This window comes from Lissotriton helveticus, chromosome 1_1, assembly GCF_964261635.1.
Source record: "Lissotriton helveticus chromosome 1_1, aLisHel1.1, whole genome shotgun sequence".
NCBI classification, from domain to species: Eukaryota; Metazoa; Chordata; class Amphibia; order Caudata; family Salamandridae; genus Lissotriton; species Lissotriton helveticus.
In genome coordinates this window covers 1,552,671,517-1,552,689,551 of record NC_136057.1, presented here as the reverse complement: position 1 = coordinate 1,552,689,551, position 18,035 = coordinate 1,552,671,517, and positions in this window count along the sequence as shown.

Below are 18,035 nucleotides of genomic sequence, written 5' to 3'. Positions count from 1 at the left end.
ACATCTTGTCACTGTCACATTTTCAGCACCCAAATTCACTCTTTCATATCTAGTCAGTCTGCTGTACGTCATGTGCTGAGTTCGAGTTCTTGTTAACAGGATCTCAGCGGAGTGTGGCACAAATACTTTTACTGGATGTCCCATAACAATTGTTTCACTCTGCTCAAGACTCACACAAGTAGCAATCACTGCTTTTAAACAGCCTGGATGCTGCGGCCACTGAATCCAAAGTAGAAGAAAAATATGCCACTGGGCGACGAGCCATTCCATGTCTTTGTGTTACGACAGACAATGCACACCCAACTCTATCACAACAGAACAATTCAAAGTCTTTCTTGTAAGACTGTCTCGCAATTCCATAAAAGCTTCCATAGACTCTTCGTCCAACTCAATTGGATCAACCACATCTTTACGAGTCACCCTCTGTAGAGGTTTTGCAAACAGTGAAAACACACTGATCCACTGTCTGCGAGTATCCAACCATTCCCAAAAACATTCAAACTTCTTTATGAGTCTTCGGAGGACCCATTTGCAAAATCACAATAATTTGGTCATGTGTTTCATTTCTAACTCCTTTCTCAATTTTGTGTCCCAAATATTGAACCTCTTTTTTGACAAAATTATAACTTTTCTGGTGACACTTTAAGCCCACCTGCAGCCAAATCCAAATGATTTAGTAGGACAAGTGTATCTGTCACACAGGCCTCTTGTGTTTTTGATGCCACAAGTAGGTCATCAATGTACTGCACTAACAATGAATTATCTGGCATGATCAATGTCTTCAAACACTTTTTCAATATCTGATTAAAAATCGAAGGAGTCTCTGTATACCCTTGAGGAACTCGGCACCATGCCAGTAAAACGGTCTCCAAAGGAAGGCAAATAAATATTGGCTATCCGGATGTAAAGATATTGAGAAAAATGCTTGACACAGATCAATCACTGTGTACCATTCTGTATCTCAAGGAATATGATAAAGAATCACTGCTGGATTTGGCACTCTTGGGCAGCAAGGTACTACAATCTTAATAACTTTCCTCAAATCCTGCACTATTCTATATTTTCCACTTGGTTTTTTAGTCTCCATAATAGGTGAATTACAAGGACTACTTAGTATTTCTTTTAAAATACATTGCTCAATCATTTGATCAATAACAGGAATTACTCCTGGTGTGATCTCAGGACTCATCCTGTATTGAGGTTTGTTTTGATATATTGCACCTGGTTTAACTGTAACTTGTATAGGATCCACACCCTTCATCAGACCAATGTCTTTTCCTGTAAAATCCCACACATCAGATCTTACTAAATTTTTCAACTCTGCAGGAACATCTTCTTCTGTAAGTATTGAATACAGGTCATTCACTTCCGTCCTTTGCTTCCCTAACATCATTTTAAAAACAAAATCCTGGGGTGTGGCCAAGATGGCGTAGTGAGCGGTCACATTTCCGCTAAGCTCCGCTCCCGCCGGGCCTACTGCACTTTCAAAAGCATATAATACGTCTGACACCGAGGCCCCCACCAGCAGCGAAGTGTCCCCGCACCGCCCAGGCCAGAACCGAGTGCTGATCTTCTTGCTTGCCAATGGATGGTGAAAAGCCGGGTGGTGGGTAGTAGACGGGGCTGCCATGCGGTCCGATCATGCTATCGAGGGGGCTGTTGGCCTGCACTGCCTGTACATGCGGGCCCTGGAGAAATACTGCTGCCCTTCCAACCTGCAACCTTCGGCTCTCTGCCTTCCTGGAGCTGTAGCTAGGCCTGCAGCACGTGGTGATCCTGAGGAGCGCGGCTTGCCCAGCACCCCACTACGGAAGGGACTCGTCCGGTGCACCACTGATTCCAGCAACGTTTAAAGGAGACGGTGGGCCCGTCAGCTGCTGTGCTGGGCTTTGCGGGGCTGTGTCTCCTGGGGACAGCCCACCTGGGGCAGGAGGGATCCCGGGGCGTGACACTCGCGCATGAGCCCCGGGGGACGTTGGGCCTCCGCCCCCGCTGCTGTGTTGGTTTTTGACTGCTTGGGCCATCAGTTCCACCAGCCCTGGACTGCAGGTCCCACATGTCTGTCCTGGTTTGGTGGGGATTTCAGCAAATGGCCGTCTGCCCACGGGAGGGTCCTACTCAGCTCCCCCCTGCATAGTGCCTGAACCTCTTGCCTTGCTTTCCCTGGGGGATGTGTGGTAAGAGCTGGTGCCCCCCCGGCCTTCCATTTTCACCCGGGTTGTGTCTGCAGGGGCCAAGGCAAAGGCCTCTCCGAGCCGGTGGTACTTTGCGGGAGTGTGTTCCGGAGACCAGGCAGCACATGGGGGTATTTGGAAGGTGCCCCCCTGAGAAACCCACCGCGCCTGAAGCAGAATACTGACATAGCGGCACTTGGAGCTCTACCCATTGGCTACTTTCCCTCCTCCCACCTCAAGGGCCTGACGAGCTGCACAGGGCCTGGCTGTTGATCTGGGTCTTCCCAAATGACAGAGGCATGGTGGTGCCAATGGTCAGCGCTGCGGGGGATCTCGGGGGCACCAGTGCTACGCAGGCCCCAACCCTGACTTCCCTGGGAGTTGGATGCCGTGAGAACACAGACGGGCCTGTTGCCCGCTACCACCACACGCTGAGAGGGGGCCCGGGGTCCTGTGCTATCGTGGGGACACGCCCTTCCGCCTAGTGGACCACCCGGGTGTAAACTACGCTTACTCAGACTAACGGCATGCTTCTTCCTTTGCTTGGTGGCCTCCTAAGGCTCGCATGAGAGGGTCAGCTTCCAGAATACACGATGGTGGCAGCTAAAGGCAAGAAAGACAGATCCGTCCATGACCTCCTCCTGAAGTCGGCGGGGGACGCCTCAGGAGCTATTGTTCCCTTAGGTCGAGACAGTGCAGACGTTGCGGTCACCAGGGAGTTCCTGGAGGCCTTGTTCGCCTACCAGAGAGAGGACATCCTGGTTGATGCAGTGGGAGAGCAGGTGGCCTCACTTGAGGACTCAGGAGCTGCCAGGGATGAAGAGATCACAGCATTTTGTTATGTGGGAATCTAGGACCCTAGTGTAATTTTCCCGATTCATGCCCATATATAGGTAAATTCACCCAGTCCTTATATAGGCATAGGAATCATTGCCTTATTTAGTCTTAGCCTGTGCAGCCCAAATGCGGCATGGCTACTTCCACTAAACTCCGAGAATCCACAACGATTTCTTCGAAAAACCAGCCTTCAGCAGTCAGGGACTTCCCCCTGCTTAAATACTAACTTATCCAAGAACTGCTGGAGTTTTCAAGGAATTGAGGCACTAGTATATCCAATCTTACGTCAAATTTGGCACCTTCAAAGTATAAATATGCCTACATTTGCCCAGTCAAACACACGGTGGTTTAGGAACAGATCGACTAACTACTTGCCCGATGCCCTGCTGCTGCAAGTACTGAAGGAAGCCGACCCTCCAACTGACACACTGAGAAGACGCTGTCTTTTCTCTTGCCGAGAAATTCAGCACCGGTGTTTCCAGGCTACCCCTGCGGGTTTCTGGGAGATCGAGTCCTGAGAGAGAGATACAAGACCTCTATCATTCTGAAACCAAGGTACGGAGCTGATTAGACCTTTGGAGAATTCTTGGAACAGATTCTTGGCAGAAAATTACTAGATTTGAGCTACACCACACTTACTCCAACCTCGTACTAGACTCAGATTAGGTACACCAGTGTAGGAGTATTTTAGAAGCACCGGTTGAGTATTTTTAGCCACTATTTTATCACTGTATGTATTTTTATGCATTTTATGTATTCTATGTTTATGGCTTGGGAACCATATCATGCTCTTACAGTACTATTTTTACTATTCGTATTATATGCATTGTACTTCTTAACTAGCATTTCAATTGTAGCAGTGCATTTCTTATGCTTAAGTAAAAAGACTGTTCAATAAATACTTTTATTGAAAACGCCCGTCTTTCTATTTCTAAGCAACTCTTTTGAAACGAAGTATGCACATCTGACTGAGTGAAATAGCCGTCTATTGTTTCCGCGACTCTAGAGATACGTTTCATTCTGGGGAAACAAAGTTGTCATGTTATATGGTTGTCAGAGACTAATCCCTTCTTGTTTATTCGAGAAAGTTTCTAGTGACCTCTGAGCTTGCTGGCACACACAATTAAGCCTAATATGTTCGGCAAAGACCTAGTCGACTTAAGTCCTACGTCTAAGCTGCAGGATATATTATTCCAATGCGCAGAGCCTATTGGGAATATAGGAACTACACTACAACTTCAGCAAGAAATCCTCCGGCTGCGAGACCAGCACCCGGATCTTCAATCGTACTCCGAGGACCTAGAGAATAGGTCACGGAGAAACAACATCCGGATACGTGCAGTTCCAGTGGGACAGAAGGAGAAGATCTGGTGGGTTATGTTCAGGACCTTTTCAGTGCTGTACGGAATGCATTACGAAATCCTCTGTAATGATCCATCGCTGCCACAGTGTGGGCCCGCCGCGTCAACCTAACCGCCCCCCTGCAGACATTCTCATGTGTGTGCATGACTTCACTGTGAAGGAGGCAATTCTCAAGCTGGCCCGCACAGGCCAGCCTCTATGCCTTCTGGACCACTCTACCCAACTGTTTCAAGACATGGCAGCCAGTACCCTGCAAAAGAGAAGGTATTTCTGCCCAATCACAAGCCATCTCCATTCATAGAACATATTGTATGCCTGGGGTCACCCGTTCCGCCTCATCTTTTGTATTTGCTGGAAGCTACACCAATTCTACTCAATGACCACAGCCTACAAAGTACTCAACCTCAATCTTAATGACTTGCCTTCCCAGCCGGACGCCACAGAGTTGGGCATGCAGAACTGAGCAGTTTGCTGTTCTGCGGACTCTGGCTGGCGCAGAGGGGGATACCCTGGACTCTAATGACTGATGGTAAAATGCTGTTGGGTTTATTCTATCTTCTTTCGGTCTGGCGGGATTGGGGGTTTCTTTCTTTATTGAATTGAGGCGCCCTCACTCCCTTGATAGATTCCACTTCCTGATGACCAGCTTCGAGATGGACTTTGTGGGCTTGCCCATGTTGTTGATTCACTGTTTCTGGGGTTATTTTTCTTGTAATGGGTGGGGTGGGTCCTCCCTCTGGTGAGCTTTTTATTCAGTATTTCTTCCTTGGGGGCTGTCCATTTGCTTGTTCCCACGTGGTCTCTGCAGTACTCTGTCTCCCTACAGAGGCCACACAACTTTAGTCACAGTTTCAGATGGTCCTTCCACCATTGATGGAGGTCAAGGTAGTTAGCTTTAACGTCCGGGTCTCAACAACCCCACTTTGTGGTAGGCTGTGCTTTTGTTGCTGGACCAGGCAGGAGGTGATGTGTGCCAACTCCAGGAGACCCATCTCCATCATGGTGATACCCATCGCATGCAGCATAGAGGATTTCCTTTGCAGTTTTGGTCCTCGGGGAAAAGTAAGAGGGGTGGGGTGGCTATTTTGCTATCACTTTGCTGCAAGGGTTCCGTAGTGGGTCCCATGGCAGAAATTAAGGGACAGCTCTTAGCATTAGTGTTGCACACTGGGTCCTCCTACATCACAATGGCCTCCATCTACTCTCCCAACAAGGAATTTTTGACTGATGCAATGACCGATGTTCTTCATACACCTGATTCCTGATTCCCTGGTGGTAGTGGGGGGTGACCTAAATCTAGTAATGAATGCTGGGTTGGACCGTTCTAGCTCGATATCTGGTGGGCGGGAGCTCCATCTAGCAGTGGTAGAGACTAGCTGGACGACTGTGGGCTCAAGGATGCCTGGCGTTGCTTACACCCTGATGTTACAGACTATTCCTACTACTCAGCGGCCCACAAGACGTATGCCCACCTGGACCACTTTCTAGTCACTCAGGCGGCTTCGTCATGCACCAGCGATGCTACCATTGAGCCCCGATCCCTCTCAGATCACGCACAGATTACCCTGACGCTATGCCTTCCGCCAACTTACTCGTCTCCGTCGCCCTGGCGCCTGAGGGATTTCTTACGGAGGTCCCACAGATAGTGAAAAACCTGGGACGCACACTGAATGACTATTTGGTGACTAATGAAGATGGCTCTACGCCTCTGGCCTCCACCTGGGAGGCTCTTAAATTGGTCGCGAGGGGGGGCCTTCATTGCTAAAGCGGCTTATGAGAACAAAACTAGGCGGGCTAAACGGGAGGACCTAGAAGCCAAGGAGGAGCCTTTACTTCTTCCGGTAGATGCGGAGAAAGCCTTTGACCGTGTGCATTGGCCATATCTGTTAGCAAACTCTGGAACGCTTTGGCCTGGGTTTCCGGTTTCGTAAATGGGTGGCAAGCATTTAAAGCTCTCCCTTAGCTGCGATCCGGGTAAATGAAATACTCTCAGATTACTTCTCGGACGGGAGAGGGACCATGCAGGGCTGTCCTCTCTCCCCCTTGCTCTTCGCCCTGTATATGGAGCCCTTTACCCAGCATCTCCGAGACAACCCACAGGTGCAGGGCATCCCGTTCGGGTCTGACCATCACCTAATTAGCCTTTACGCTGATGATGTTATTTTCTCGGTGGCCCATCCTCTGTCTTCCATGCTGGCGATCATGGCAGATCTGCAAGTATTCAGCCAGGTCTCTGGCTTTAAAATAAATTTACAGAAGTCTCAGGTGCTGAATCTCACTGCTACGCAAGTGACGGTGGATGCCTTGCGAGCCCAACTTGACTTTGACTGAGTTTCTGATGGTATAACGTACCTAGGGTTGGTCCTTCATAAAAGTCTGGCGAAGACGTCAGAAGTGAACTATAATACACTGCTCTCCCACATTTTAACGGATTTAGCCCATTGGCGGCACCTGCCACTTTCGTTGCTTGGGGGCTTGCTGTGGTTAAAATGAATGTACTACCTCCGGCCTTGTATCTCTTTCAAACGCTCCCCATACTGCCCCCACCAAAGTCCCTCCTTCACATACAAACTGAGATTGAATTTTTTGTTTTGGGTTCAATTTTCCTCAGGCTACAGAAGACTCTCCTACGGCGCCCTAAGAAGGAAGGCGGCCTGGCCCAACATCACACGCTACTTCCAGGCCTTTCTGTTGCATTACCTCATAGAATGGAACCATCCCATGACAGAAAAGTACTGGGTTTTCATGGACCAGACGGTGGCAGGGCACCATATTTGGAGAGAGGCCAGGTTACCTAAGTCTTCACGTTCCTGGGGGCTATACTCCTCGCCAATCATGCACCCCAGTATGCTAACCCGGGACAGGGTGTCTACGCGAGCGGATCTTACTACATACCCCTCTCCCATGTCTCCAATCTTCTCTAACCCTTATTTTCCTCCCAGGATGGATAAGGGGTGGGCAAACGGTGTTTGGAGGGCAGGTGTAAGCGTTTGGCGCACTTGTTTGACCTCCAGGGTCCAATCTTCTTTACGCAGCTTCAAGAGGATTACGGCCTTGTAGGTTCGGGCCTCTTCTTACATACGCAAATGCTGCACTGGATAACTGGTCCCACAATACCTCCCTTGGTGGTTAGACCGATGCAGCCTTTTGAAAGGTGGCTTGTCTATAAAAAGGATGACCGCAAACTCATCTTTGAAATATACTCACTTCTCAATCAGTGACCCGCTAGGGTTCAAACGGCAGGACAGAAACGGTGGGAGGCAGAATTAGGTCGTACCCTGTCTAACAAGGAATGGGAGGATATTGTCTAATGAGCCCATCACATCTCACATTCGATGGGCCACACCGAAACTGCATTTAAAATTGTATCTTACTGGTACTATACACTGGCCCGTTTGACCAAGTGGAACTCTCAATGCGAGAGACTCTGCTGGCGCGGTTGTGGTAGCCCAGGTACCCTCCTTCATTTGCTATGGAACTGCCCAAAGCTCACAAGATAATGGGAAAAGATCCTTGATGAGATCGATAAAGCCTTCAACACCACCATTCCCAGACTCCCTTCTTACACCATCCTGGGTTTGCCGAATGCACTGACCTTCCCTCTGCACTCAACCAAAGGCAGGCAGACTGCTCTAGCCGCACACAGGGTACTTTTGGTGGGGTGGAAACTGACAGGACCCCGGAACATACACAGTGGGGGCACCAGTTGTGGTATCTTTTGGGTATTGAGAGGCTGTCTATGACTACACTAGGGACCAAGTCTGACTACGCTAAGATCTGGGCCCCTGTAATTTCTATTCTATCCGCGGAAATCCAGGAGTCGTCCTGTCCCATCTATCTCTGGATCCTGAAACTCATTCTCGAAGTGCATGAGGGTGAATAGCGCTTGGGGTCTCAGGTGTGTTCCGTGAGTCCCCATACTACCATCACCTATCACACTGGATAGTTCAGCACACACAGGTGCCTTTTATCTTGTCTTTTGCTCACCAAGAGAGAGGCGGGGTGGGTGAGGAGGGTGGGTAATGTTTTTTTTGTGTGTGTTTTCTTCCAGTTGGACTGTGTTTTTGTGGGGTCTGTGGTTTTTATCCCCTCCTTTCTGTAAAAAGCAGACTCTATAGCTATCAGCCATAGATGAGAGGTTTTTGGCTCCCTGCCTCATGCATATAAGCTGCTCGACTGACTTTTCTACCACATACACTTTGTGGATCTAGGGTAGTTACTTGCCTCCTTTATCAAAAACGGCTGGCCCGGAATGGGTTGTAGGCGGCATGCCGTGTCAAATACCTACCTGAGAAAACCTTGGTTTCATAGGATCGCCTTCTTTTTGCTGATTGTGATGTAGCCAGCCCGCAGGGTTGTAGGCTACTAGGCAATGTATTTTTGTGCTATGTACTTGTATAGTTTCTCCCGAGAGGGGTAGGTTTGGAATTTCTGCTGCTCTCACCGTAGAACGGTTAGCACCAGTGTCCACAAGCAATGTAATATCATTACCTTCTACTTTCCCTTCAACAAAAGGACCTGATTGATCTACCTCTAGAGATGCGCCAAGCACGCACTCTTCCTCCCCCCTCACGCACCGTCATTGAGATGAGTCTGAGTCACTCTCCGAACATTGCAACAAATATTGTGAAACCACTTGCACATTTTGATTCTTACCAACTTGTTCACTTGCGTGAAATCCAGTATTCGCACTGTATCTCTGTACTTGAGCATTCACATTATTTGGCATAGGAGCTTGAGGCACCAGTACTTGTTGTGTCTGTGCTGTAACTCACTACAATATGGAGCCTTACCAGATCAAACACCTAACTATATGACCTCCCGGGGCTTTCTATATATAAAAAGTGGAGACCCCGTGGGTGTGTAAACTAAACACTACTCCTCTAGGTCAAGGTGTATTTACTTATAAAATGTATGCGCTGTAACAGGCCAAAAACCTCACCAATGAAAATGTTGTGAGTAGAGAGAGAGTGCCTCACGGTAACAACACCCTAGGGGGTTCCTGGCTAACAATCACCAGTTTACCCACTTCTCATCATCGGTGACTCTCTCTCTGTTATGAAGTGTGAAGAAGAAACAGGCAAAGAAGCTCAGTGTTAAAAAGACTAGATAAAGAACCAAATAGGGTGTGCTAATAGTGAACAATAACTCATGTGTGTAGTTATCACCACACCCAAACAGCTATAACCCCAAAGAATACGGACCTATGTATTAGGTCCATAAGTGAATAAAAAAGGGAAAATTGGTAAGGTTTGCTGGCTTTCCAATTTTTATTCCAGTGCTGCAAACCTCCCGGTTAAAAATGGTTAATTATGTACCATATTTACTTAAATGCTGTGCCAACATGTTTCGTTGCTCAACATTCCAGCAACTTCATCAGGGCAATCAAGGGGTTTCTTAAATGTAAATCTTCACACTCAAAATATCTTGTGGTTGCTAACGTCAAGCGTACCAGCAACCATCCATTAAAAACGGACCCCGTGTCTGATGATCACGTGTCCCCAGAGGCTCGGTCACGCCCAAGCCACTGTCACCGCGTCCCTCTGGCTCTTTAGAGATCCCTCAGGGACAAGGAAGAAATCATTAAATTTAGAAATATCTATAACAAAGCACTAAAGGCTCGCAAGACCGAATAAAAAAATGAATTGTGGGTCCAATTGCATAAAAGTTGCGCTATGAAGGATTGTACTAACTTTTGGAAGGTTGTAAAAACTCCCTTCTTACGTGGCGACATTGATGTCGGGTTTGATTCTAATGCATGGGTTAAACATTATTCTGAGATATTTGGACATAATTCCAGTAAGCCCATTGATCCATCCGATTCCGATGGGCAGCCACCTTTTTTTCCGATCCCTCTCATGTTTACTCTGCAGGAAGTAGAAGAAGCCTTGATAGTTAGCAAAGGAGGGAAAGCACCAGGACCGGATGGGGTCCCGGTGGACCTTTTTAAACATAACCTAGAATTATGGACCCCAATTTTGACTAAGGTACAGGAAGCTGCTTGTACAATAGGATTCATGGTCGGCCTCGATACTTGTTCCAATCTTTAAAAAAGGCGACCGTCATAACCCCTCATGTTCCCGTCCCATTTTTCTCCTTGACTACCTTGGTAAGGTGGCATGCCGAATTCTTCTCGGAAGACTCCAATCTTGGGCAGAAAATAATAATACAGTCTCTGACCTACAGTATGGATTCAGAGAGGGACTGGGAACAGTGGAGCAAGTGCTTAATTTTTCTCTCATAATGGGGAAATACGTTGGAGCTAAGGGTGGTCAACTATATATGGCCTATGTCGATCTCACAGCCGCTTTCGACTGTGTAAGCCATCTTAAACTCTGGGCAATCCTCACAGAACTGCGAATTGACCCACTGCTGGTCAATTTCCTTAGTGAACTTTACTCTGGCGCAACGGCTAGAGTGAGATATGGGCTCAGAGGTGAAGTCACGGCGTCATTCGGAGTGGAGAGGGGGGTTAGACAGGGTTGTGTCCTGGCTACCTTCCTTTTCACCCTCTATACAAATGGGTTGGAAAAAGCTATGTTGGAGGGGGGCCAGGACATGCCATGTATTGGATCCCGCCCGATGCCGGCTCTTCTCTACGCTGATGACGCTGTGATTTTAGCCAGAACCCCTGTGGAGCTTCAACGTAATGTAGAGAGATATCGGAACTTTATGAAAGGGTTGGACCTTAGAATTTACATTAAAAAAACATTTTCTATGTATGCAGGCACGGGGTCTAAGAAAACAAAGGATATCTTTATTGACAATATAAAGCTGGAAAGAACACATACATATCCATATTTGGGGATTTTAATTTACAACAAATCCTCATGGAAGCAGGCGATAGAGCCAAGGAAACTACTGTTTCTTAGGGCAACGACAGCCCTGATAGCATTTGCACAAAGGCTGGGTAAAAGGTCAGCTCCCGAAATGCTTAAAATATATCAAGCCAAATGTATAAGTGTAGCTTGGTACGGAGCGGGGGTCTGGGGTCATGGGAAGGTGGAAGCACTTCAGAAAATTGAGAATTCTTTTCTGAGACATCTGCTAGCATTACTGCAAAGCTCCTCGTCTTATTGCTGCCATCTAGTACTGGGCATTGCATATATCTCAGACATCATCAAAATGCAACCGATACCTCTATGGTATCGGGTGTGGACTTCCCCTAAAAATGATCTAACACGAACCCTTCTCAGTGACTGTCTTCTTTTAGAAAACAGACATAAAATTAGCTGGCTTGCTTATGTAAAAAGTTTCTTTTATGACCTGGGTCTAGAGAAATACTATCTGTCTCCCCTGACTATCGCCGAAGTTTCTAAATCCACTCCAAAGAAGATTTGTATGTCACATCTTGAAGAGCTAAGATTAAGCATGGAGAGTGGAAAGAGCTCAGTCCAGCATATTCTGAAAATCTAAACCACCTTTTGCATCCAGTCCTATTTAACATTTGAGATGAGTAATTACGATAAATTATTGTTGACCCGTTTTAGGCTCAATATTTTCCACCTATTAGTCTCATTTCCCCACGTTAATGATTGGTCTAGGAATCTTCCAGCATGTACGTGTGACAATGTTTCTTCTCAGTTCCTGATACATATCGTGTTATTTTGTAAATTTTATATAGAGCCCAGAAAGACTTGGATAATCCCAATTATAAGAATGATGGGTCTACGTACCTGTCACCCAGCTTTTTTAGCTCTTCAATTTGCTGAGGACGAGTCCTATACAAAACATGTTGCCCGTTTTTTGAGATTTTGCGTTAGGCATAGAGCAAATCTTGGCTAATAGTATTTAACCCCTTCGACGCTCATGACGAGCTGGGCTCGTCATGAAGTAGCCTCCTCGCACGCTCATGACGAGCCCAGCTCGTCATGAATAATGGGTTTTTGTAAATCCCAGCGCAGCAGCAGAATATGATGAGCTTCCATGGGGTTAAAGAATTTGGCTTCATCCAAGATAACTGATTAATTGAGAATTGGAAATTGGGTTTTTTAGATAAGAATATTGATGAATTGGAAATTTTAATTGTATTTTATACTGTTTTAACATTTACATTTTTATCATGTTTTTTAATATTATATTGTCATTGTTGTTTCTATATGAACTTTTATGGTTTTCTATGAATTTGGAAACCGAATAAAGTATTTAAATTGAATTGAGTGCGCAAATGTTAAAACATGCACCCTGCCGGAAGGAGGAGGAGCCCGGAGAAAATTGCGACGCTGTCACCCCTATCGTAGACCCCGATGGCGGGTTTCCCTTAGAGGGAGAGGGTTATTGGAGGATGATTTTTTCTCAGATGAGCATAAGGACTGGGGGGCGTCCCAGGCGTCCAGAGTCCCACTCCTCTCAGTCCCCCTTTGAGGATGTGGTCCACTCGGACATGTTCGAGCCAACCCAAATTTACCATCTTAGGTTGGCAGAGTGGACCCCTGACGCCAAAGTGGCAGAGTATGTGGTGGGGAAAATCCATCAACCCCATGAAAGGGAGGTCAGAAATAGGATGAGGGGAGGATGCCCCAGGCCCTCATGGAAGGGGAAGGTGGCACACACGCCTGAAACTATGTACCTTTTTCTCCAAGTATATGAGGGATCCCAAGAAGGAACTGATAGGTCTGGGACTTGGTACGGCTCTTGACCCAACTTATTAAATTTGCGGAGCGTTCAAAAGAGTCCGGATCCCCTTTGTCCACGGATATTGCGGCTGGTTAGGCGCACTACCCAAAATCCTAAAATACTACAGCCTCCACTACTCAAATAGCCTACACTACCCTAAACTCTAAAACACTACCCCCAGCACAACACCCTACACTACCGAAACATAACTGCACTATCCTAAACCCTAAAACACTACCACCAGCACGACTCCCTACACTACCCAAACACCACTGCACTACCCTAAACCCTAAATCTACCCCCAGCACAACCCCCTACACTACACAAACACCACATCACTACCCTAAACCCTAAAACACTACCCCCAGCATGACCCGTTCATTACACAAACACCACTGCACTGCCTTAAACCCTAAAATACTACCCCCAGCATGACCCCATATACTACACAAACACCACTGCACTCCACTAAACCCTAAATCTACCCCCAGCATGACCACCTACACTACAGAAACACCACTGCACTACCCTAAACCCTAAAACACTACCCCCAGCATGACCCCCTTCACTACCTAAACACAACTGCACTACGCTAAACCCTAAAACACTCCCCCGGCACGACCACCTTCATTACACAAACACCACTGCACTACCCTAAAACCTAAAACATTACCACCAGTGTGACCCCCTACACTACACAAACACCACAGCGCTACCCTAAACCCCCCTACACTTTACGAACACCACTGCAAACCTAAACCCTAAATCTACCAACAGCACGACCCCCTACACTACCCAAACACCACTGCCATACCCTAAACCCTAAAACACTACCCCCAGCATGAACACCTACACTGCACAAACACCACTGCACTACCATAAACCCTAAAACACTACCCCCAGCACAACCCCTACACTACACAAACACCACTGCACTACCCTAAACCCTAAAACACTACCCCCAGCACGAATCCCTACAGTACACAAACACCTCTGCTCTACCCTAAACCATAAATCTACCCCCCAGTATGACCCCATACACTACCCAAAAACCACTGCACTACCCTAAACCATAACATTCTACCCCCAGCACGACCCCTTACACTACACAAACCCTTCTGCACTACCTTAAAACTTAAAACACTACCACCAGCATGAACCCCTACACTACTCAAACACAACTACACTACGCTAAACCCTAAAATGCAACACCCAGCACGAGCCCCTACATTACTGCACGATCCTAAACCATAAAACACTACCCCAGCACAACACTCTATACTACCCAAACACAACTGCACTAACCTAAACCCTAAAACAATACCCCCAGCATGACCCCTACACTATCGTAACACCACTGCACTACCCTAAAACCTACAAAAGAAACCCCCACCCCATGCCCATTCCCCCTTACCTCTCACTACTTGTGGTTCCTCTCTCCTCGTGGTTCCTGCTCCCCGTCGTCTCTGAGGGGCGGTGCATGTCGTTGTGAGGAAACAGTACAGCCTACCCCCAGCACGACACCCTTCACTTCCTAAACACAACTGCACTAACCTATACCGAAAAACACTACCCCAGAAGGACCCCCTACATTACACAAACACCACTGCACGAACCTAAACCCTAAAACACGCCCCCTACACTACAAAAACACCACTGCAGTACCCTATACCCTAAAACACGACCCTCGGCACTACACAAACACCACTGCACTAAAACACTACCACCAGCGTGACCCCCTACACGACACACACACCACTGCACTACTTTAAACCCCCTACACTATACAAACACCACTGCACAACTCTAAACCCTAAAACACTACCCCCAGCATGACCTCATCACAACACAAACACCACTGTATTACCCTAAACCCTAAATCTACGCCCAGCACGACCCCCTACACTACCCAAAAACCACTGCTATACCCTAAACCCTAAAACACTACCCCCTAGCATGAAACCCTACACTACCCAAACACCACTGCACTACCCTAAACCCTAAAACACTACCACCAGCACTACCCCTACACTACACAAACACCACTGCACTACCCTAACCCTAAACACTACCCCAGCACTACCCCCTACACTACCCAAACACCACTGCACTACCATAAACCCTAAAACACTACCCCCAGCATGACTCCCTACAGTACACAAAAACCACTGCTCTACCCTAACCCCTAAATCTACCCCCCAGTACGACCCCCTACACTACCCAAACACCACTGCACTACCCCAAACCATAAAACACTATACCCAGCATGACCCCCTACACTATTGAAACACCACTGCACTACCCTAAACTCTACAAAAGAAACCCCCACCAAATGCCCAATCCCCCTTACCTCTCCTTGAGGTTCCTTTCTCCTCGTGGTTCCTGCTTCCCGCCGTCTCTGAGGGGCGGTGCATGTCGTTGTGAGGAGTCAGAACAGCCTACCCCCAGCACAACCCCCTTCACTACCTAAACACAACTGCACAACCCTAAATCCTAAAACACTACCACAGCACGACCCCCTTCATTACCCAAAACATAACTGCACTACCCTAAACCAAAAAACACTACCCCCAGCATGACCCCTCACACTACCCAAACACCACTGCATGACCCTAAACCCAAAAAACACGACCCCCTACACTACAAAAACACCACTGCACTACCCTAAACCCTAAAACACTAGAGCCCTGCACAACCCCCTACAGTACACAAACACCACTGCACTACCCTAAACCCTAAATCTAACCCCCAGTACGACCCCCTACACAACCCAAACACCACTGCACTACCCTAAACCATAAATCACTATCCCCAGCACGACCCCCTACACTACACAAACACCACTGCACTACCCTAAACCCTAAAACACTACCACCAGCATGCCCCCCACACTACTGCACTACCCTAAACCCTAAACACTTCTCCAGCACAACCCCTACACTACCCAAACACCACTGCACTACCCTAACCCCTAAAACACACCCCCAGCATGACCCCTACACTATTGAAACACCACTATAAAAGAAAACCCCACCCCATGCCCAATCCCCCTTACCTCTCACTCCTTGTGGTTCCTTTCTCCTCGTGGTTCCTGCTTCCCGTCGTCTCTGAGGGGTGGTGCATGTCGTTGTGAGGAAACAGAACTTCCTACCCCCAGCACGACCCCCTTCACTACCTAAACACAACTGCACTACTCTAAATTCTAGAACACTACCCCAGCACGACCACCTTTATTAGCCAAACACAACTGCACTACCCTAAACTGAAAAACACTACCCCCAGCACGACCCCCCACCCTACAAAAACACCACTGCACTACCCTAGACCCTACAAACTAACCAAGCACGACCCTCTACACTACACAAACACCATTGGACTACGCTAAACCTAAAACACTTCCCCCAGCACGACTCCCTACACTACCCAAACATCTCTGTACTACCCTAAACCCTAAAGTACTAACCCCAGCATGACCCCCTACACTACACAAACACCACTGCACTACCCTATACCCTAAAACACAACCCGCTACATTACCCAAACACCACTGCACTACCCTAAACCCTAAAACACGACCCCCTACACTACACAAACACCCCTGCACTACCCCAAACCCTACAACACTACCCCCAGCATGGCCCCTACACTATACAAACATCACTGCACTACCCTAAACACCCTACACTATACAAACATCACTGCACTACTCTAAACCATAAAACACTACCACAGCATGACCCCCTCACAACACAAACACCACTGTACTACCCTAAACCCTAAATCTACCTCTAGCACAACCCCCTACACGACCCAAACACCACTGCCATACCCTAAACCCTAAAACAATACCCCCAGCATGAACCTCCTACACTACCCAAACACTACTGCACTACCTTAAACCCTAACACACTACCCCAACACTATACAAACACCACTGCACTACCCTAAACCCTAAAACACTATCCCAGCACTACTCCCTACACTACACAAACACCACTGCACTACCCTAAACCCTAAAACACTACCCCAGCACGACTCCCTACAGTACCCAAACACCACTGCACTACCCTAAACCCTAAATCTACCCCCAGCAAGACCCCCTACACTACCCAAACACCACTGCACTACCCTAAACCCTAAAACACTACCACCGGCATGACCCCCTACACTACTCAAACACCACTGCACTACCCTAAACCCTAAAATACTACCCCAGCACGACCCCCTACACTACTGCACTACCTTAAACCCTAAAACACTACTCAAGCACCACCCCCTATACTACCCAAACACCACTGCACTACCCTAAACCCTAAAACACTACCCCCAGCATGACCCCCTACAATTTCGAAACACCACTGCACTACCCTAAACCCTAGAAAAGAAACCCCCACCCTATGCCCAATCCCCCTTACCTCTCACTCCTCGTGGTTCCTCTCTCCTCATGGTTCCTGCTTCCCGTCGTCTCTGAGGGGCGGTGCACGTCATTGTGAGGAAACAGAGCAGCCTCTGTTTCCTTACAACGGCGTGGATCATCTACATGTTTTTTAGAACGCATGGTCATTTTCCATTCATACCTGCACAACAAAATTTGTTGTAAAGGCATGCATGGTAAATGACCATGCATTCTAAAAGAATGCGTAGTAATGACTTCACGATGTACAATGCATGCGTGGTAATGCTTGCCTTGTAATGGTATTGCGAAGTAAAAAAGTTGTTGTAACGGCTGTTTACTGATCGAAGCTGGCCCCTGTTCTTCAGTGAGACGTTTATTTGATTAATTAGGTGGAAAGAATGTGTTTTTTTTAACCGAAAAGTGCATTCCTGGCTGTTGTATTGTGAAAGTATCTGCGAGGCCTGGTTTCACTTCCGGTGAGAGAGTGGAAGAGTCTGTTTAGATGTTTGGATCTAAAGGATTTCTGTTGTTGGACGGGCCGGTGCGACACGTCATCAGAAAACATAGCTAATGGAAAGCATCCTCCCTGAAGTGTGGAGCAGTGCCATGAGATGTCAACGAGTGTGTGTCCCAACGCAGTATGACCGTAC